The following is a 22,390-nucleotide window of genomic DNA, read 5'->3' on the forward strand; positions in this document are numbered from 1 at the left end:
CTATAAATCTTATCTCTCTGACTGGAGGTTCTCCAATCAGGAGAACAAAAATGTGGGTTTTTTTGGGGTAAATTCTAGAAACTGATTTGTGGCTGCCAGATTGAGGATTTTATCTCAGTTTGTGCACCGCCTGAAAGGGGAGTGGAAGCAGATACAAAGGGTAATTGGAATAAAAGCTTGAAGGGGAAAGATTTGCAGGGTATTTGTCTGTGTATACGTGATAAATGTGCTCTGGTCGGGGGTTCTCCAGTTCCAAACAGATGACTTTCTGATGTCATTGGGATTGCTGCCCAGAGGAATATTTAACTTCCCTATTTGTAGTGTAGTCTCCTGAGTCGGAGTGAGGTTATTACCCAGAGCTAGGGGGCCACCAATGTTTAAAGTGACTTTGGTTTCAGCTTCAAAGTCCACTGGAATTGAATAAACTGCCACAAACCAGTGGCTGGCCTTGTGAGTTTCAAAGTTGAACGTCTGATCTGAACACTGTCATGGGATATGGAAGGGCAGAGGAGAGGGACATACGGTAACTAAAATCCAACGTCACTGCTGTCCTTCAACCTTCAGCACTCCTGTCAGGACAACCACCTGAATCCTTTGGCAGGCTTATGAGAATTCAGGCCTTCAGGCACACTACTCTGACCTGCCCAGGGCCAAGGTTCAGTGTCAGACTCTGGGCAAATGTAGCCTGTGCCCCAGCTGCCAGATGAGAGATAGGTGAACGGTGGCATGCATTGGAAAACCTTGTGTAGAACAAGCTCAGAGTTTCCAAAGACTTTCTTCTCTCCCTCCCATGCTTTAAGTTGGCTCCCTCAAGCCCTTAGACCAATTGCATGGTATGCTTAACACAGGCAGCAGTGTATGATCCACGATTGTTACGCTCCTGTGCCTCCTATCCATGGAAAATCACTTTGGTCAGTTAATGTGCAGATTCTGAACGACATTCAGTACTCAGAAGGGTTAATCTGTGCTGTTTCATTTCAATGAAGTGTTACCAGTGATTAAAAAAAAAACCTTGCTTTGGCTTTTTTTATTGTAGTTCACCTGCTGTTGTGACTTGGTTTCTTTTGAGCATTCTCCCGTTTTTGTAAGTCTGGTTGCTTGTTACCAAATCCAGAGGTCACACTTGTGCAGTCTCCCCCATTTCAGTAACTCTCAATCCAGTCAAAGAGCTGGAGTATGGAGGGATAGGCTGGACAACCGAGACAGAAATTTCCAATTTAAATGTATTTTGGCTTGGCCTTTCTGTTGTTTTGCTGGTAACAGAGACTGCAACCTAAAGGTGTTTGTATATTTATGAAGAAGGGGAGTCCTTGCCATTTTTGTTTCCGAGCTACCCCTCCATTACTTTCCCCAACTCTTTAACAGGTTTGCCTTTTACAGGCAGTTTTCCAAAATTTTCAAGACTGATCTGGGAAGGAGGGTATCAACAATGAAACCTTATATTTATATTGTGCCTTCAACATAATAAAATGTCCCAAAATACAGCAAAGGAGCATTGGGGAGATGTTAATGTCACTGGAATAGTAATCCAGGCTAATTCCCTGAGGACTGCAGTTCGTAATCCCACCACAGCAGATGGTGAAATTTGAATTCAATTAAAATCTGGAATTACACAGCTGGTGGATTTTAAATTTAATAAATAAATTCAATTAATTAGTAAATATGAGGCAATGGCGTGGTGGTATTAGTAATCCAGGCCCCCCCAGGATAATGCCCTAGGGACTCTGGTTCGAATCCTGCCACAGCAGGTAGTGAAATTTGAATTCAATAAAAATCTGGAGTTAAAAGTCTAATGATGATCATGAAACCAATGCCGATGGTCATAAACCCATCTGGTTCACTAATGTCCTTTAGGAAATCTGCCATCCTTAGACCCCAGACCCTCAACAGTGTGGTTGACTATTAAAAACCCTCTGAAATGGGTGGGACAATTCAGTGTCCATCACCAAGAGTGGCTCGGTAGCAACACTACTGACCGAGCTGGCCGACTCCTACAGGACATATCTGCTAGACTGGGCCTACGGCAGGTCGTGAGGGAACCAACAAGAGGGAAAAACATACCTGACCTCATCCTCACCGACCTGCCTGTTGCAGATGCATCTGTCCATGACAGTATCAGAAGGAGTGACCACCACACAGTTCTTGTGGAGACAAAGTCCCAGCTTCACATTGAGGATACCCTCCATCGTGTTGTGTGGCACTACCACCGTGCTAAATGGGATAGATTTCAAACAGATCTAGCAACTCAAGACTGGGCATCCATGAGGTGCTGTGGGCCATCAGCAGCAGCAGAATTGTACTCTAACACAATCTGTAACCTCGTGGTCCAGCATATCCCCCACTCTACCATTACCATTAAGCCAGGGAATCAACCCTGGTTCAATGAAGAGTGCAGGAGGGCATGTCAGGAGCAGCACCAGGCACACCTAAAAATGAGGTGAAAACCTGGTGAAACTATAACACAGGATTACTTGCGTGTCAAACAGCATAAGCAGCAAGCGACAGACAGAGCTAAGAGATCCCACAACAAACGGATCAGATCTAAGCTCTGCAATCCTGCCACATGCAGCCGTGAATGGCGCTGGGCAATTAAACAACTCACTGGAGGAGGAGGCTCCACAATTATCCCCATCCTTAATGATGGGGGAGCCCAGCACATAGACTCATAGACGTTTACAGCACAAAAGGAGGCCATTCAGCCCATTGTGTCCACGTCGGTCAACAAAGATCTGACTACACTAACCCCATGTTCCAGTGCTTGGACCATATCCCTGGAGGCAAGTGAATACCTACATACTTCTTAAATGTTACAAGGGTTCCTGACTCAACCACCCTTTCAGGCAGTGAGGTCCAGACTGCCACCACTTGGTGAAAAAATTTCTCCTCAACTTCCCTCTTAACCTTCTACCTCTTACCTTAAATCTATGTCCTCTGGTTATTGACCCCTCTACTAATGGAAAAAGTGCCTTCCTGTCCTCCCTATCTATGCCCCTCCTAATCTTATACACCTTTATCAGGTCCCCTCTCAACCTTCGCTGATCCAAGGAAAACAACCCCAGCCTATCCAATCTTTCCTCATAGCTCACGCCCTCCAGCCCAGGCAGCATCCTGGTAAATCTCCTCTGCACCCTCTCCACTGTAATCACATCCTTCCTACAATGTGGTGACCAGAACTGCACACACTACTCCAGTTGTGGCCTAACCAGCATTTTATACAGTTCCAGCGTAACCTCCCTGCTCTTGTATTCTATGCCTTGGCTAATAAAGGCAAGTATCCCATATGCCTTCTTAACCACCTTATCTACCTGCCCTGCTACCTTCATGGATCTCTGCATCTGCACACCAAGGTCCCTCTGATCTTCAGTACATTCAGTGCAAAAGATAAGGCTGAAGCATTTCCTACAATCTTCAGTCAGAAATGCCAAGTGAATGATCCATCTTGGTCTCCTCTGGAGGTTCCCAGCATCACAGATGCCAGTCTCCAGCTAATTCAATTCTGTCCAGATGATATCAAGAAACGGCTGAAGGCACTGGATACTGCAAAGGCTATGGGCCCTGACAATATTCCAGCAATAGTACTGAAGACTTGTGCTCCAGAACTTGCCGCGCCCCTAGCCAAGCTGTTCCAGTACAGCTACAACACTGGCATCTACCTGGCTATGTGGAAAATTGCCCAGGTATGTCCTGTACACAAAAAGCAGGACAAACCCAACCCAGCCAATTACTGCCCCATCAGTCTACTCTCGATTATCAGTGAAGTAATGGAAGGGGTCATCAACAGTGTTATCAAGTGGTACTTATTTAGCAATAACCTGCTCAGTGACACCCAGTTTAGGTTCCGCCAGGGCCACTCAGCTCCTGACCTCATTACAGCCTTGGTTCAAACATGGACAAAAGAGCTGAGCTCCCGAGGTGAGGTGAGAGTGACTGCCCTTGACATCAAGGCAGCATTTGACCGAGTGTGGCATCAAGGAGCCCAAGCAAAACTGGAGTCAGTGGGAATAAGGGAAAAAAAAAACTCTCTGCTGGTTAGAGTCATACCTAGCACAAAGGGAGATGATTGTTGGAGGTCAATCATCTTGGCTCTAGGACATCACTGCAGGAGTTCCTCAGGGTAGTGTCCTAGACCCAACCATCTTCAGCTGCTTCATCAATGACCTCCTTTCCATCATAAGGTCAGAAGTGGGGATGTCCGCTGATGATTGCACAATGTTCAGCACCATTCGTGACTCCTCAGATGCTGAAGCAATCCATGTCCAAATGCAGCAAGACCAGGACAATATCCAGGCTTGGGCTGACAAGTGGTAAGTAACATTCATGCCACACAAGTGTCAGGCAATAACCATCTCCAACAAGAGATAATCTAGCCATCGCCCCTTGACATTCCATGGCATTATCATTGCTGAATCCCCCACTATCAACATCCTAGGGGTTACCATTGACCAGAAATTGAACTGGAGTAGCCACCAATATCCATTACAAGCCTACCAACTCCCACAGCCGCCTCAACTACAGCTCCTCACACCCCTCTTCCTGTAAGGACTCCATCCCATTCTCTCAGTTCCTTCGTCTCCGTCACATCTGTTCCGATGATGCTACCTTCAAAAATAGTTCCTGTGACGTGTCCTCCTTCTTCCTTAACCGAGGTTTTCCACCCACGGTCGTTGACAGGGCCCTCAACCGTGTCCAGTCCATCTCCCATGCATCCACCCTCACGCCTTCTCCTCCCTCCCAGAAACATGATAGGGTCCTCCTTGTCCTCACTTATCACCCCACCAGCCTCCACATTCAAAGGATCATCCTCCGCCATTTCCGCCAACTCCAGCATGATGCCACCACCAAACACATCTTCCCTTCACCCCCCCCGGCGGCATTCCATAGGGATCATTCCCTCCGGGACACCCTGGTCCACTCCTCCATCACCCACTACTCCTCAACCCTCACCTATGGCACCTCCCCATGCCCATGCAAAAGATGTAACACCTGCCCCTTCACTTCCTCTCTCCTCACTGTCCAAAGGCCCAAACACTCCTTTCAAGTGAAGCAGCATTTCACTTGCAATTCCCCCAACTTAGTCTACTGCATTCGTTGCTCCCAATGTGGTCTCCTCTACATTGGAGAGACCAAACGTAAACTGGGCGACTGCTTTGCAGAACATCTGCGGTCTGTCCACAAGAATGACCCAAACCTCCCTGTCGCTTGCCATTTTATCACACCGCCCTGCTCTCTTGCCCACATGTCTGTCCTTGGCTTGCTGCATTGTTCCAGTGAAGCCCAACGCAAATTGGAGGAACAGCACCTCATCTTCCGACTAGGCACTTTACAGCCTTCCGGACTGAATATTGAGTTCAACAACTTTAGATCTTGAACTCCCTCTTCCATCCCCACCCCCTTTCTGTTTCTTCCCCCTTCCTTTTGTTTTTTTCAATAATTTATATAGATTTTTCTTTTCCCACCTATTTCCATTATTTTTAAATCTTTTATGCCCTGTTAGCCTTTCCAGCCCACCCCCACTAGAGCTGTACCTTGAGTGTCCTGCCATCCATTCTTAATTAGCACATTTGTTTGGATAATATCACCACCTTCAACACCTCTGTGTTCTTTTGTCTGTGACGTCTTTTGATTATCTGCTCCTATCACTGCTTGCTTGTCCCTACAACCACACCACCCCCTCCACTTCTCTCCCAACACCCAACAACACCCCCCCCCCCCCCCGCCAACCTTAAACCAGCTTATATTTCACCCCTCTCCTTAGATTCACTCCGTTCTGTTGAAGGGTCATGAGGACTCGAAACATCAACTCTTTTCTTCTCCGCCGATGCTGCCAGAACTGCTGAGTTTTTCCAGGTAATTCTGTTTTTGTTTTGGATTTCCAGCATCCGCAGTTTTTTGTTTTTATATCCATATAAACACTGCCTACAAGAGCTGATCAGAGGCTAAAAATCCTGGGGTGAGTAACTCACCTCCTGATTCCCCTAAGCCTGCCCACCATCTACAAGGCACAAGTCAGGAGTATGATGGAATACCCTCCACTTGCCTGAATGAGTGCAGCTCCCACAACACTCAAAAAGCTGGACACCATCCAGGACAAAGCAGTCCGCTTGACACTTGATTGGCACAACATCCACAAACATTCACTCCCTCCATCAGTGACGCACAGTGGCAGCAGTGTGTACCATCTACATTCACCAAGGCTCCTTCAACAGCACTTTCCAAACCCACTACCATCTAGAAGGACAAGGGCAGCAGATAGATGGGAACACCCCCACCTGGAAGTTCCCCTCCAAGTCACTCACTATCCTGACTTGGAAATACATCAGTGTTCCTTCACTGTCGTTGGATCAAAATCTTGGAACTCCCCCCTAACTGTGGGTGTACCTACACCACATGGACTGCAATGGTTCAAGAAGGCGGTTCACCACCACCTTCTCAAGGGCAATTAGGGATGGGCAATAAATACTGGCGTAGCCAGTGAAGCCCACATCCCTTGAATGAATAAAAAAAAAACCTGGAGTAAAAAACTAGTCTCAGTCATGGTGACCATGAAACTATCATCAATTGTCGTAAAAACCCATCTGGTTCACTTATGTCCTTTAGGGAAGGAAATCTCCTGTCCTTACCTGGTCTGACCTACATGTGACTCCAGACCCACAGCAATGTGGTTGATTCTTAAATGCCCTCTGAAATGACTTAGCAAGCCACTCAGTTCAAAGGCAGTTAGGTATGGGCAACAAATGCTGGCTTTAAGAATAAACACAAGTATAATACAAAAGTTGACGCTTAAGGAGATATTAGGCCAGATGACCAAAAGCTAGGTCAAAGAGGTAGTTTTTAAGGGGTACCTTGAAGGAGGAAAGTGAGAAGAAGAGGGGGTAAGGTGTAAGGAGGCTATTCCAGAGTCTAGAGCCTATGCAGCTGAAGGCACGACTGCCAGTGGTGGAGTTATTAAAATTGGGGATGCTCAAGATGTCAGAATTCGAGGAACACGGAAGTCTTATAGGGGTCTAGGGGCTGGAGGAGATTACAATGATAGGGAGCGGCGGAACCATGTAGGGATTTGAAAACAAGGGTGAGAATTTTAAAATCAAGACATTGCTTGACCAGGAACCAATGAGCCAGCGTAGGTCAACGAGCACAGGGTTGAATGGGACATGCTGCAATTTTTTGATCTCAAATTTATGACAGGTAGAATGTGGGAAACCAACCAGGAATATGTTAGAACAGTCACACCTAGACATAACGACGAAGGCATGAACAACGGCTTCAGCAGCAGATGAGCCGAGACGGGTAAAGTCAAACGATGTTATGGGACTGGGAATAGGCGTGTTAGTGATGGTACGTGTACATGGTCGGAAACTCATCTTGGGGTCAAGTATGCCACCAAGGTTACGAACGGCTGATGGTGGGCACAGAAAAACATTCCAATGGATGTCTTCATCTGGTGTCCATTTGCTGATGGCTGAGGAGGCCAATCCTTGAGAGGCAGGTTCTGCTGCAAGTGCCACACATGCAGCTACTGAGTGACATTGTGGATTGTTGTTTTCAGTGTCGATGTCTGTTGCCAAGCTGCTATGGTGCTGTATGCCAGTCCACAGGAATTTTTTAAAAATTCTTTCATGGGATGTGGCTGTCGCTGGCTGTGCCAGCATTTATTGCCTGTCCCTAATTGCCCTTGAGAAGTTGGTGAGCTGCCTTGAACCGCTGCAGTCCATAGTACACCCACAGTGCTGTTGGAGGGGGTGGTGCTGGTTCCAGGATTTTGACCTAAGGAATCTTGTTCCAAGTCAGGTTGGTGGGTGACTTGGAGGGGAACTTGCAGGTGGTGGCGTTTCCATGTATCTGCTGCCCTTGTTCTCCTGGCTGAAAGTGGTCATGGGTTTGGAAGGTGCTGTCTAAGGAGCTTTGGCAAGTTCCTGCAGTGCATCTTGTAGATGGTACACACTGCTGCTACTGTGTATCGGTGGTGGAGGGAGGATGCCAATCAAGCAGCTGCTTTGGCCTGAACAGTGTCAAGCTTCTTGAGTGTTGTGGGACTCTTCCAGGCAAATGGAGAGTATTCCATCACACTCCTGACTTGTACCTTGTAGATGGTGGACAGGCTTTGGGGAGTCAGGAGATGAGTTACTCGCTACAGGATTCCTAACCTCTGACCTGCTCTTGTAGCCACAGTATTTATATGGCTAGTCTAGTTCAGTTTCTGGTCAATGGTAACCCCCAGGATGTTGATAGTGGGGGATTCAGTGAGGGTAATGCCATTGAATGTCATGGAGCGATGGTTAGATTCTCTCTTGTTGGAGATGGTCATTGCCTGGCACTTGAGTGGCATGAATGTTACTTGCCATTTATCAGCCCAAGCCTGGATATTGTCCAGGTCTTGTTGCATTTGTACATGGACTGCTTCAGTATCTGAGGAGTCGCGAATGGTGCTGAACATTGTGCAATCATCAGCGAACATCCCCACTTCTGACCTTATGATGGAAGGAAGGTCATTGATGAAGCAGCCTAAGATGGTTGGGCCGAGGACACTACCCTGAGGAACTCCTGCAGTGATGTCCTGGAGCTGCAATGACTGACCTCCAACAACCACAACCATCTTCCTTTGTGCTAGGTATGACTCCAACCAGCAGAGAGTTCTCCCTCAATTCCCAGGTGTCCCCATTTTCCTCTGTTGTCAGCTAGTTACTCCCAGGTGCATGAATCAGTTAGGGCCTTCATGACACACTTGCAAGCATCCTTGGAGCGAAGCTTTGGGCTTCTTACTGGTTGTCTGGCGCCAGTTACCTCACCATACAGAAAGCCTTGTGTATGTGACCATCTTCCATCCTGCAGATGTGCCTAAGCCAGTGAAGCCACCCCTCTTTAGGACCATAAGACATAGGAGCAGAAATTAGGCCATTCGGCCCATCGAGTCTGCTCCGCCATTCAATCATGGCTGATAAGTTTCTCAACCCCATTCTCCCTCCTTCTCCCCGTAACCTTTGATCCCCTCACCAATCAAGAACCTATCTATCTCGGTCTTAAATACACTCAATGACCTGGCCTACACAGCCTTCTGTGGCAATGAATTCCATAGATTCACCACTCTCTGGTTAAAGAAGTTTCTCCTCATCTCTGTTCTAAAAGGTCTTCCCTTTACTCTGAGGCTGTGCTCTCGGGTCCTAGTCTCTCCTACTAATGGAAACATCTTCCCCACGTCCACTCTGTCCAGGCCTTTCAGTATTCTGTAAGTTTCAATCAGATCCCCCCTCATCCTTCTAAACTCCATCGAGTATGGACCCAGAGTCCTCAAACGTTCCTCATATGTTAAGCCTTTCATTCCTGGGATCATTCTCGTGAACCTCCTCTGGACCCTCTCCAGGGCCAGCACATTCTTCCTGAGATACGGGGCCCAAAATTGCTCACAATATTCTAAATGTGGTCTGATCAGAGACTTATAAAGCCTCAGCAGCACATCCCTGCTTTTATATTCTAGTCCCCTCGAAATAAATGCCAACATTGCATTTGCCTGCCTAACTACCTACTCAACCTGCAAGTTAACCTTAAGAGAATCCTGGACTAGGATTCCCAAGTCCCTTTGCACTCCACATTTCTGAATTCTCTCCCCATTTAGAAAATAGTCTATGCCTCTATTCTTTCTACCAAAGTGCATGACCTCACACTTGCCCACGTTGTATTCCATCTGCCACTTCTTTGCCTATTCTCCTAACCTGTCCAAATCCTTCTGCAGCCTCCCCACCTCCTCAATACTACCTGTCCCTCCACCTATCTTTGTATCATCTGCAAACTTAGCCAGAATGCCCTCAGTTCCTTCATCTTGATCATTAATGTATAAAGTGAAAAGTTGTGGTCCCAACACTGACCCTTGCGGAACTCCACTAGTCACCGGCCGCCATCCTGAGAAGGACCCCCTTATCCCCACTCTCTGCCTCCTGCCAGACAGCCAATCTTCTATCCATGCTAGTACCTTGCCTGTAACACCATGGGCTCTTATCTTACTGAGCAGCCTCCTGTGCAGCACCTTGTCAAAGACCTTCTGGAAGTCCAAGCAGATAACATCCATTGGCTCTCCTTTGTCTAACCTACTCGTCACCTCCTCAAAGAATTCTAACAGGTTTGATGAGTGCGAACAACGTTGGGAGTTCTGCCCATGAGCAGACTGCCACGTTCATGATTCTTTCGTACCAGGACACACACACAATACACTGCAGGCAGTGAAGATGCAAATTGTTGAGCCAAAATTGCCCACCAAAGCTCCTCAGTCTCACCCGTCCCTCCCATCACAACATGACTGTGCTGCACAGTTTGATGGCTCTACTTCCCACAGTTTCAGACTGAAGAATGGAGTGAATGGCAGCTGCTTCTGTGTGTTCCTGACCATCACCTTCCCTGCAGATACGGAAGGAGTTTACCTGCATACCAGGTCCAGAATTCAAGCTCTACAATCGATCAAGCTGAAAGCAAAGACAAAAATACATTGTGTCCTGATCAGAGAACTCCCCTACGCTGAAGCCATGGTCTGTTAGAATGTCGGAAAAGTCTCAAGGGGCTGAATGGCCTCCTCCTCTCCCTATGAAACCATGATCCAAGCCAACGTAATGCCTTGTGCCACAGTAAACTGAGAGTGGGGGAACTGGGCAGTGCCACCACTCATGGCTGTGGGCCTCCAGCAATGTTTTGTGAACTAACTCCTCTGTGTCTGAAGGGAATCTTGTGACCCCTGCTTTACTGAGCTTGGATGTTAAATAAACTGTTGGCCTGTTTGAGAAAAGCATCATCTGAATTTTACTGCTGTGTGTCAAACTAGTGAACCCAGCACTAAAACGGCATGAAAAATACAGAGGTTCCAATGTCTGCACTGTCCTTGGCAGCAGGTTGTAACACAGCTACAGGGCATGAGTTCACTCTCCAGGGATTCCCCACACAGTCTCTTACCATTCCCTGATCTCCGCTGTCAGAAATGGGCAGACCTATTTCAATCTCATTCCCCTTTCTCGGCAGGATATTGATGCAGCTTCTCTTTAAAAAGAAAAAGTGTTTTCATTTCTATAGCGCCTTTCATGACCTCAGAACATCCCAAAGAGCTTCACAGCCAGTGAAGTACTTTTTGAGGTATAAACACTTGTAATCTAGGAAACATGGCAGCCAATTTGCGCACAGCAAGATCCCAAAGCAACAGTGAGCCAAGTAGCCAGATATCTTATTTAGTGATGTTGGTTGAGGGATAAATATTGGCCGGAACAAAAGTTAGAACTCCCCTGCTCCTCTTCAAACAGTGGCGTGGGATCTCTCAGCTCCACTTGAGGGGGCAGACAGGTCCTCGGTTTAATGTTTCATCTGAAAGATTGCTTAAATTTGTACCGTGGCTTATTCCATCTCAGTCATCTCCTGGCTCTTGTCACACACGCCTGGAGAGAAGAAGAAACCCATGAGGTGCTGATTAAATGATTGTAGTTAGCCAGTGTTGGACAATGATATTCCGTGCAGGAGTAACACAGGAGAAGAATATTTGACTTTTGTTGAGTCAACAAATGAAAGTTACTCAGTTTCCTGATGAGGAATGAAGCTGAATGATCTCATTTATACATGTGCAGGCAGTTTTAAAAAATCTGTTTGCACTAAACTGATAGACATCATCTGTGCTTAATAGGTATCAGGATGTGTTGTGTACAGAACCATGTTTGGCATCTGTAGCAGGCTGCAACTTGTTCAATTTATTTGAGGAGAAAGCTGAGACCGTCACTTGTGACCTAGCAACTGCCTGTCGGTTGGGACATTGTGGCTGAGGGTCATTTCCCTGGCACCAGCAGCAGTGCTGCTGCTGTACATCTTGTGTCTTCACCCACTTTCCATAGAGATGCCGCCCCATTTCCTTCTGAAGCGGAAGATATGGAATCATGGAGCACAGAAGGAGGCCATTCAGCCCATCGTGCCTGTGCTGGCCCTCTTGTAAATCGTATCCAATTTTTCCACTTTTTCCTTCATAGCCTTGGAAATGTTTTCACTTCCAAGTATTTATCCCATTCCCTTGTGAAAGCTACTGTTGAACTTGCTTCCGCTTCCCTTTCAGGCAGCACATTCCAGACTATAATAAACTTGTTGCGTAAAAAAGAAATTCTCCTCATCCACCCCCCCCCAATTTGGTTCTTGTAATCATCTTAAAATCTGTCTCTTCTGTCCATGGAAACCATTTCTTTTTATTTACTGTGTCAAAATGCCTCAATTTTCAATGCCTTTATTAAATTTCCCCTTAACCATCTCTGCTCTGTTGAGAACAATCCCAGTATGGCAAGAATATTTACCCAGGAATGGAACTCTTTGGTAAGATAGATTGGATTTGCATTTCTGCAGAACACCATCACATCCCAAAGCTTTTCACATCCAATGAATTACCCTTGGCTGCTGTTTTACATCAGGAAGGTTTGAAGCCAATTACAGCACAAAAAGAAGCTACAAATGGCAGCGAAACAAGGCTAATCACATATTGGTGTTAGTGGTTGAGGGACAAATATTGGCCAGGACATTGAGAGAACTTGCCTGATTTTAAAATGATGCCATGAATCTTTCACATCCACCTGAGAGAGCAGACTGTCTCAGTTTAATGTCCCATCCATAAACTCTGTGTTAGCTGAACTGACAGAGTGGACCTTGAATCTGTAACCTGCTGACTGAGTCCTAAAGTAATTGTAATGTTGACTGTGGCTCAGAGGTGAGAGATCTACCCACTGGCAGCAAACTCACCTCTGAGCCAAGAAGTTGAGTTCGAATCTCACTCCAAAGACTTGGACACATAATCCAGTTTGACACTTGTGCAATACTGAGAGGGTGCTACACTGTCAGAGGTGATGTCCTTTTTGATGAGACATTAAACCAAGGCCCATCTGCTCTTTCAGGTGGACATAGAAGATTCCGCAGCACTGTTTCAAATAAGAGCAGGGGAGTTTTCCCTGGTGCCTTAGTCATTATTAATCCCTCAACATCACTGAAGCAGATTGTCTGACCATCCATTTCATTATTTGTGGAATCTTGCTGTACATAAATTGGCTGTCATGTTTCGTACACTGTAACAGTAAATCGCTTTGGAGTGTTGAGAGATTGTGAAGAGCACTATATGAATGCAAGTCTCCCCCCCCGACCCCCAACCAGAGGAATATTTCTGTAATTCCATGTTTGGCTCCTACTCTCAGGTGGGATTCAACATGACAGTATCATTTTTGGCAGCTGGATCAGCCTCCCTGTATCCTATGGTTTAGATTGTCACTGGATTAGTAATCCCAGGGTAATGCTCTGGGTCTCGGATCCAAATCCTGCCACGGCAGATGGTGGAATTTGAATTCAGTAAAAATCTGGAATTAAAAGTCTAATGATGACCTTGAAACCACTGCTGATTATTGAATAAACCCATCTGGTTCACCACCTTCATTTAGGGAAGGAAATCTGCTGTCCTTACCTGGTCTGGCTTTCCCTAAAGGACATTAGTGAACCAGATGGGTTTTTACAACAATCAGCAATGGTTTCAAGGTCATCCATATTTTTATTGAATCCAAATTTCACTATCTGCCATGGTGGGATTCGAACCCAGGTCCCCAGAGCATTGCCCTGTGCCTCTGCATTACTAGTCAGTAACAATACCACTATGCCACCACCTCCATGTTGAACACCACTTGGAGGAAGCACTGAGGGTGGCAAGGGTGCAGAATGTACTCTGGGGGGTGCGACTTCAATGTCCATCACCAGGAGTGGCTCGGTAGCACCACTACTGACCGAGCTGGACAAGTCCTAAAGGACATAGCTACTAAACTGGGCCTGTGGTAGGTGGAACCAACAAGAGGGCAAAACATACTTGACTTCACCCTCACCAACCTGCCTGCTGCAGATGCATCTGTCCATGCAGTTTCAGTAGGAGCTGACCAGCACACAGTCCCTGTGGAGACAAAATCCCATCTCAACATTGAGGATTCCCTCCACCGTGTTGTGTGGCACGGCCACTGTGCTAAATGGAATAGGTTTCAAACAGATCTAGGTACTAAAGACTGGGCATCCATGAGGCACTGTGGGCCATCAGCAGCAGCTGAATTATAGTCAACCACACTCTGTAACCTCATGGCCTGGCAAAAGATAAGGCTGAAGCATTTGCAACAATCTTCAGCCAGAAGTGCTGAGTGGTTGGTCCATCTTGGCTTCCTCTGGAGGTCCCCAGCATCACAGATACCAGTCCTCAGGCAATTCTATTCACTCCACGTGATATCAAGAAACAGCTGAAGGCACTGGATACTGCAAATGCAATGGGCCCTGACAATATTCCAGCAATAATACCGAAGACTTGTGCTCCAGAACTTGCCGTGCCCCTAGCCAAGCTGTTCCAGTACAGCTACAACACTGGCATCTACTCGGGAATGTGGAAAATTGCCCAGGTATGTCCTGTACACAAAAAGCAGGACAAATCCAACCCGGCCAATTATTGCCCCATCAATCTACTCTCGATCATCAGTAAAGTAATGGAAGGGGTCATCAACAGTGCTATCAAGCGACACTTGCTTAGCAATAACCTGCTCACTGACGCTCAGTTTGGGTTCCACCAGGGCCACTCAGCTCCTGACCTCATTACAGCCTTGGTTCAAACATGGACTAAAAAGCTGAGGTGAGAGTGACTGCCCTTAACATCAAGGCAACATTTGACCTATTAAAGCAAAATACTGTGAATGTTGGAAATCTGAAATAAAAACACAAAATGCTGGAAAAACTCAGCAGGTCTGGCAGCATCTGTGGAGAGAGCAAGAGAGGTAACGTTTCAAGTCCATATTACTCTTCTCCAGAGCTAGAGTAGAAATGTGATGGATTTTATACTGTTTTAAAAGAGGGGATGGAGCCAAATACAAGGTCAGGAATGGGTGGGAGTTCAGGAGAGATTTGACAAAGATGTCATGGACACAGGGCAACAAGAGTGTTAGTGGTAGTGTTAAAGACTAAAGAAGATGCTGATAGTGGCATAAAGATAAGATAGCAGAATGTGTTAATAGCAGAACAAGGGTCTGCACTCTGTGAAAGCACAGCATAGAAACCAGTGAAAGGTGGCCCCATGGGGCTGGGGGGGTGATTGGGGGGAAAAAAATGAAAATGAATTTTAAAGATGTAAAAATTGGATTAAGAAAGGGATAAAGATAGAGGAGAGAGTTCATGATCTGAAGTTGTTGAACTCAATATTCAGTCCGGAAGGCTGAAAAGTACCTAATCGGAAGATGAGGTGCTGTTCCTCCAGTTTGTGTTGAGCTTCACTGGAACAATGCAGCAGGCCAAGGATGGACATGTGGGCATGAGAGCAGGGTGGAGTGTTGAAATGGCAAACGACAGGGAGGTCCGGGTCATGCTTGTGTACAGACTGAAGATGTTCCGCAAAGCGATCACCCAGTCTGTATTTAGTCTCTCTAATGTAGAGGAGACTGCACTGGGAGCAGTGAATATTGTAGACCAAATTGAAGGAGGTGTAAATGAAGCTCTGCTTCACCTGAAAGGAGTGTTTGGGCCCTAGGACAGTGAGGAGGGGGGAAGTAAAGGGGCAGGTGTTGCAACTTCTGCGATTGCATGGGAAGGTGCCCATGGGAAGGGGATGAGGAGTTGGCATAATGGAGGAGTGGACCAGAGTGCCCAGGAGGGAATGATCCCTGTGGAATGCTGACAGGGGGGGTGAAGGGAAGCTGTGTTTGGTGGTGGCATCAGGTTGGAGTTGGCAGAAATGGCGGAGGATTATCTTTTGAACACGGGAGCTGGTGGGGTGATAAGTGAGGACAAGGGGGATCCTATCATGGTTCTGGGAGGGAGGGGAAGGGGTGAGGGGAGAGATATGGGAGATGGGTCAGACACGGTTGAGGGCCATGTCAACCACAGTGGAGGGAACCCTCAGTTAAGGAAGACATGTCAGAAGCACCATTTTGGAAAATGGCATCATTGGGACAGAAGTGACAGAGCCGGGGGAATCGGAGAATAAGATGGTGTTCTTATAAGATGCAGAATGTGAGGAGCTGTAGTCGAGGCAGCTGAATATTGATAGACAGTCTATCGCTAGAAATGGAGAGAGAGAGAGGTCAAGGAAGGGAAGTGTTAGAGATAGACATATGTGAAGGTGAGAGTGGGGTAGAAATTGGAAGCAACCTCAGTAAATTTTTCCAGGTCCAGATGAAAGCATTTGACCAAGTGTGGCATCAAGGAGCCCTAGCGAAACTGAAGACAATGGGAATCGGGGGAATCTCTCCACTGGGTGGAGTCATACCGAGCACAAAGGAAGATGGTTATGGTTGTTGGATGTCAATCATTTCAGTTCCAGGACATCACTGCAGAAATTCCTCAGGGTAGTGTCCCAGGTCCAACCATCTCGAGCTGCTTCAACAAAGACCTTCCTTCTGTACAAGATCAGAAGTAGGGATGTTCGCTGATGATTGAACAATGTTCAGCACCATTCATGACAACTCAGATAGTGAAGCAGTCCATCCAAATACAGTAAGACCTGGGCATTCTCCAGGCTTGGGCTGACAAGTGGCAAGTAACATTTGTGTCCCACAAGTGCCAGACAATGACCATCTCCAACAAGAGTGAATCTAACCATCGTCCTTGATATTCAATGGCATTACCATCACTGAATCCCCGAGTAACTCACCCCCTGACTCGCAAAAGCCTACAAGGCACAAGGCATCAGGAGTGTGATGGAATACTCCCCACTTGTCTGGATGAGTGCAGCTCCCACAGCACTCAAGAAACTTGACACCATCCAGGACACAGCTTGATTGGCACCACATCCACAAACATTCACTCCCTCCACCACCGATGCCCAGTAGCAGCAGTGTGTGTCATCTACAAGATGCACTGCAGGAACTTGCCAAAGCTCCTTCGACAGCACCTTCCAAACCTGCAACCACTACCATCTAGAAGGACAAGGGCAGCAGACAGATGGGAACACCACCACCTGGAAGTTCCCCTCCAAGTCACTCATCATCCTGACTTGGAAATATATCGCCGTTCCTTCGCTGTCGCTGGGTCAGAATCCTGGAACTCCCTCCCTAACAGCACTGTGGGTGTACCTACACCACATGGACTGCAGCGGTTCAAGAAGGCAGCTCACCGCCACCTTCTCAAGGGCAATTAGGGGTGGGCAATAAATGCTGGCCCAGCCAGCGAAGGCAACATGCCGTGAGTGAATTTAAAAAATTGTCCCCAGCCAAGATGATCTCCATTCGAAAAGTTAGTAGTTGGGGCTTGGGACCCTCCTGGCCTGATTGAATATTAAACACACTGGTGGTACACTTTAAAAGTTTCATCCTTATTTTCCAGTCCTTCTAAGGCCTTGCGCCTCCCTATTTACAAGATCTCTGTACCCCTTCAATTCTGGCCTCTTCCTCCACTCCCCAATTTTAATCACCCCACCATTGGCTATTGCTTCAGCTGTCTTCTCCTCTCTTTCCTCTGTCACTCCTGAAAACCTCCCTCTTTGACCAAGCTTTTGGTTACCTGTCCTAATGTCTCCTTAGGTGACTCGGTGTCAAATGTTTGTCTGATTACATTCCCGTTGACTGGGACCATTTCACTACATTAAATGCATAAAGTTGTTGTCTGATGTCCTCACTGAATCCTGAAGGGGATGGGGATGGAGGAATCTGTTGATAACTAAAATTGAGAATTGGGCTTGAGCTGAATTGCGAATGAGTTCCACTGGGTTTGTATCAGAGCAACTTCATTCACTTTTCCAAGTCTCAAATCAGGGAATGAGAAGAATCCTGGTTGGAAACATTGCCTTGTTTATAAATATTGTTTCTGTTCCAGCACAGAGAGATGATTGAGTACCTCCTGGTCATGAGTCCTCCACTCAATCTTGCTTGAGGATGTCAGTTCTGGCTGGCTGGGGGATATAGCCTCTCTGTAAACACATGTGCGTGTCTTGACCAGCTCTGGCCTCTGCTGCATCTGCTGTTGAACAGTTTTGTAAAGCCTTGCTTAAGTGAACTGCAAACATCCTCCCTGATGCTCTGTGTTGTTCCCCAGTCTTCGACTGCACCCAGTATCTTGCCTAAGGAGTTGTTTATCGTGTCACTTTAAAGAACGAGCTTTGGGAGCTGTTCCTTTATGTGTCAGATGACTGCACTCTGTTCTCAGCTGATGCTTTCTTGTGCACTTCAGACAGGGAGCAGGAGCTGCTGACTGACTCTATTTAATACAAATGTATGTACATTTTCCTGTCCTTGGCCCTGAGAAGCTCCTGGCAGCATGATTTGCCAGCAAGCTACGGTAACATTGGTTAACTTTTGACTAGCATCTTGAATTGGCAGGCAGCAGGGGAACAGTGCAGACACATCAGATTCTGTCGCAGGCAGGCTTCTGTGAGGCCACATATCTGAAGTCCAAGGGCAGTGTAATATAGCATTGTATACTGTAGCTGTCATCGAGATATAATCAGTTGATAAATTGATAGTCAGAGTTGAATTGTGTGTGTCTCTGTGTGTATAAGTGCTGTTATATTGTAACAGAGTTTGAGTATCTATTAGCTGAGGCTGCAGTGGTCACTGCGATCTTTCTACCAGACAGACTCTAAACGTCAAAACTTGTCAACAGAAGATCTCTGCCTACTGATTGACTTCAGCTTTAATTACATCTTAAATAACGCTGGTTAGCTCTACAAGACAAAAATGAAAAATAAATATTTTTCAGATCTGAGAAACAAAAGATAAATCCATCTCATTGCTACTAAGCTTTGACAAATCAACAAATATTGGTTAGCGGACAGGAAGCAGAGAGTGAGCATAAATGGGACATTTTTTGAGCTGGCAGGCAGTGAATAGTGGATTGCCGCAAGGATCAGCTGTTTACAATCTGTATTCACGACTAAAATGCAGACACGGAGAGTAATGTACCCAAGTTTGATGATATAAGACTAGGTGGGGAAGACATACAGGCTGCAAAAACGTAAGGGAGAATTTTCTCCCCGTCGAGTGGGCTGGCCGAGAGCCAGCGCGGAGTCGATCGCCACCTGCAATCGGCTGCGCACCACCATTGGCGGACCAATTAAGACCTGCCCAGCGTGACGTGCGCCCAGAGTGCTCAGCGCTACCTGTGCGGGTAGGGGTAGGAGGGAGAGTCAGGTTCAGGGTGTGTGCGAGAGGGCGCAGAAATCTTCCTGAGGCACGGAGGGAGATTAAGTTCAATAACAAAGTTGGCCGGATAAAAGAATAACATTATTCAGACATGTCACATGAGGGGACAGTGTCACATGAGCTGGGACATGTTCATAAATTTTCATGAAAGTTTTTATTTAATTAATAAACACTTCATGAAATCTAATCCCGCCCGTGGATGAGGTTTCATGAAAAATGCGAAGGCCGCCTGGGCTCTTCTCCTGCACCTCCCCCCCCGCCAACCTGACAATCACGTTAATTAGTTTGTTAATGGCCTTAACAAGCCTTTGACAGTTCGGCGGGTGCACAGCCGACTCCTGTGCGCGCCTGTCAAACTAAAGATTGGAATGACGCGCGGTGATGTTGGGACACATGCCCGATGTCACCGTGCGTCATTTTACACGTCAGTTTGTGAGGCTCACCCCCCACACGCCAAACAGAAGATTCTGCCCATATGGGCAGGGTAAGTGAGTGGGCACCAAGATGGTAGCTGGAATATAATGTGGGGAAATGTGAAGTTATTCACCTTGGCTGTAAGAATAGAAAAGCAGAATATTTTTTAAAAGGTGAGAAATCTGTAAGTGTTGATGTTCAAAGAGGCTTGGGTTTGCTTGTACAGGAAATGCAGAAAGTTAGCTTGCAGGTGCAACAAGCAATTCGGAAGGCAAATGGCATGTTGGCCTTTATTGTAAGGGGATTGGAGTACAGGAATAAAGAAGACTTGCTACAATTGTACAGGGTTTTGGTGAGACCACATCTGGAATAGTGTGCGCAGTTTTGGTCTCCACATTTAAGAAAGGATATACTTACATTGGAGATGTTACAGCGGAGGTTCACTAGATTGGTCTCTGGGGTGAGGACGCTGAGTAAATTGGGTTTATATTCTCTGGAAGTTGGAAGAATGAGAGGCGATCTCATTGAAACATACAAGATTCTGAAGGGGCTTGATAAGATGGCGCTGAGGCATTATTTCCCCTGAGAATCCAGAACATGGGGAACAGTCTCAGGATAAGAGGCTGATCATTTAGGACTGAGATGAGGAGAAATTACTTCACTCAGAGGGTTGTGAATCTTTGGAATTCTCTACCCCAGAGGGTTGTTTATGCTCCAACGTTGAATATGTTTAAGTCTGCGATAGGCAGAGTTTTGGTCTCCCAGAGAATTAAGGGATATGTGGAGCAGATGGGAAAGTGGAGTTGAAGCCCAAGATCAGCCATGATCATACTGAAGGCAGAGCAGGCTCGATGGGCTGAGTGGTCTACTCCTCTGATTCTTGTGTCCATGAATTTCATTCATCCCCATTATAATTTCTCATGCATCTGCCTCTAAGGAACCCATGTGGACCTTTGTTACTATCTTTCTTTTTGTACACTTGCAAAAGCTCTCGCTGTCTGTTTTTGCATTCCTTGCCACTTGCAGCCCTTCGAGATGTTAAGCAGTGATTCAACCTGCCTTGCCATGGTTGAGGTGAACATTAAAAGACTTTGCAGCATCTATAATCAGCGTGTCCTCCTGGGGTCCTGATCAACAGCATCCAAAAAGCAGATTAACTGGTCATTCACTCCCTTGCCTGTTTGTGGGATTTTCAGAATCATTCTCGGAATGTGGTTATCTCGGGCATGGCTGGCATTTATTACCAGTTTGACACAACGGAGTGATTTACTGGGCTACAGTTAAGAGTTAACCGCATTGCTGTGGACCTGGAGTCTCATGTAGGCCAGCCTGGGTAACAACACCAGATTTCCTTCCCTCAGGTACATTGGTGAACCGGGTGGGTTTTTATTTAGATTTTTTTAAACCACATTGAAGTTGTCAAACCGCCACAGTGGGATTTGAATTCATGTTCTCTGGAATACTTGTCCTGTAATAGAATCACAGCACTACTGTACCTCGAAGCCATGCTATATGCAGATTGGCTACTGCATTCAGCTATTTGTTTTATTCGTTCATGGAATGTGGGTGTCGCTGGCTGGGCCAGCATTTATTGCCCATCCCCAGCCATCATGGCTGACCATCTACCTCACGCCATTTTCCTGCGCTGTCCCCATATGCATTGATGCCTTCAGCATCCAGAAATGTATCGACCTCTGCTTTGAACATTCTCAATAATTGAGCATCCACAGGCCTCTGGGATAGAGCATTCCAAAGCTTCCCTAATCCTCCTCATCTCGGCATTCCCCTTATTCTGCCCAACACCGGAGCCAATAATTTTCACCTTTACTTTTGGTGCAATTTGTCCCAGATTAATTTGTGAAAAGTGTAGGATGTGCGAAGATATTGTGCAGGAGGGAAGCAGTTGAGGGGGGTCCTTAGAGAAGGACAAAGACTGGTAGCGGTGTTGGGGGAGGAGGTTTTTCACTAGAGAAACATTCTCCAACCCTTTCACCACATTCTGCTTCTGAAGATTTTAGGATAGCTCCTGCTATTGCCTCCACAAACCCCTCCACTTGATGCAAGGTTGCACGTTTAACATATACAGGTAATTAAAGAATTCCGTTTTTCTCTGTATGCAAAGCTGGGTTAGAATGGGACATTCTCTGCCATTGACTTGTTGGCATACAACAACAACTTGCATTTGTATAGCATTTTCAGCTAAATGCATCCCAAGCGGAAATTGTAAATTCTTCTAAAAGATTATCAGGTAGTTGAATGAGGAAAATTATTTAGGGAGCAAACGACTCAGTAAGTCGATTTACTGAGTTTAAAGAATTAAAAGCCTCAGTGAATAGCTCTTTCTGTGCTGTAGTTTGGTTGTAACTGTGTGAGGTTCCCATATTAATATGGATTTGTAACTCTCAGACCGCCTGGCTGCTATCAACATAAAGGACGCATGATCTAGTCCCAACATTTGCAGGAGTTCACATTACAAGGATTCTTTCTAGATGAGCGGCCAGATGTTAACCCTTTGAGGACTGCAGCAGTATTCCACACCACTTTTCAAAACAGAACTATTGGTGCGATGCTCTGAATTGAAGATCCATGTCAGACTTCCCAAATGTAACTTCCTCCAACTCTACAGCTCTCCCCCTCCACCCCCAAGATCTCTGCCCTCCTCCAACTCTGGCCTCTTGCAAATACCCCATTTCCTTCACCACCCCCTGCCCCCCACCCTCCCCCAACCCCGACTGCCAATGGCAGCCGTGCCTTCAGCCTCTAAATCCTGAAATACCCCCACCCCTCCACCAAACCTGTCCACCTCTCCCATTTCCTTTAAATCTCTCATTTAAAATCCTACC

At 46.5% G+C, this 22,390-nt stretch overlaps 1 protein-coding gene across 1 annotated transcript in view; it reads left to right on the forward strand.

Moving 5' to 3' along the window:
- The window catches only part of pepd (peptidase D), a 237,520-nt gene that overhangs the window by 184,573 nt on the left and 30,557 nt on the right, over nt 1-22,390 (forward strand). The window lies entirely within an intron of this gene.

Source organism: Carcharodon carcharias, chromosome 7, assembly GCF_017639515.1.
Source record: "Carcharodon carcharias isolate sCarCar2 chromosome 7, sCarCar2.pri, whole genome shotgun sequence".
NCBI lineage: Eukaryota > Metazoa > Chordata > Chondrichthyes > Lamniformes > Lamnidae > Carcharodon > Carcharodon carcharias.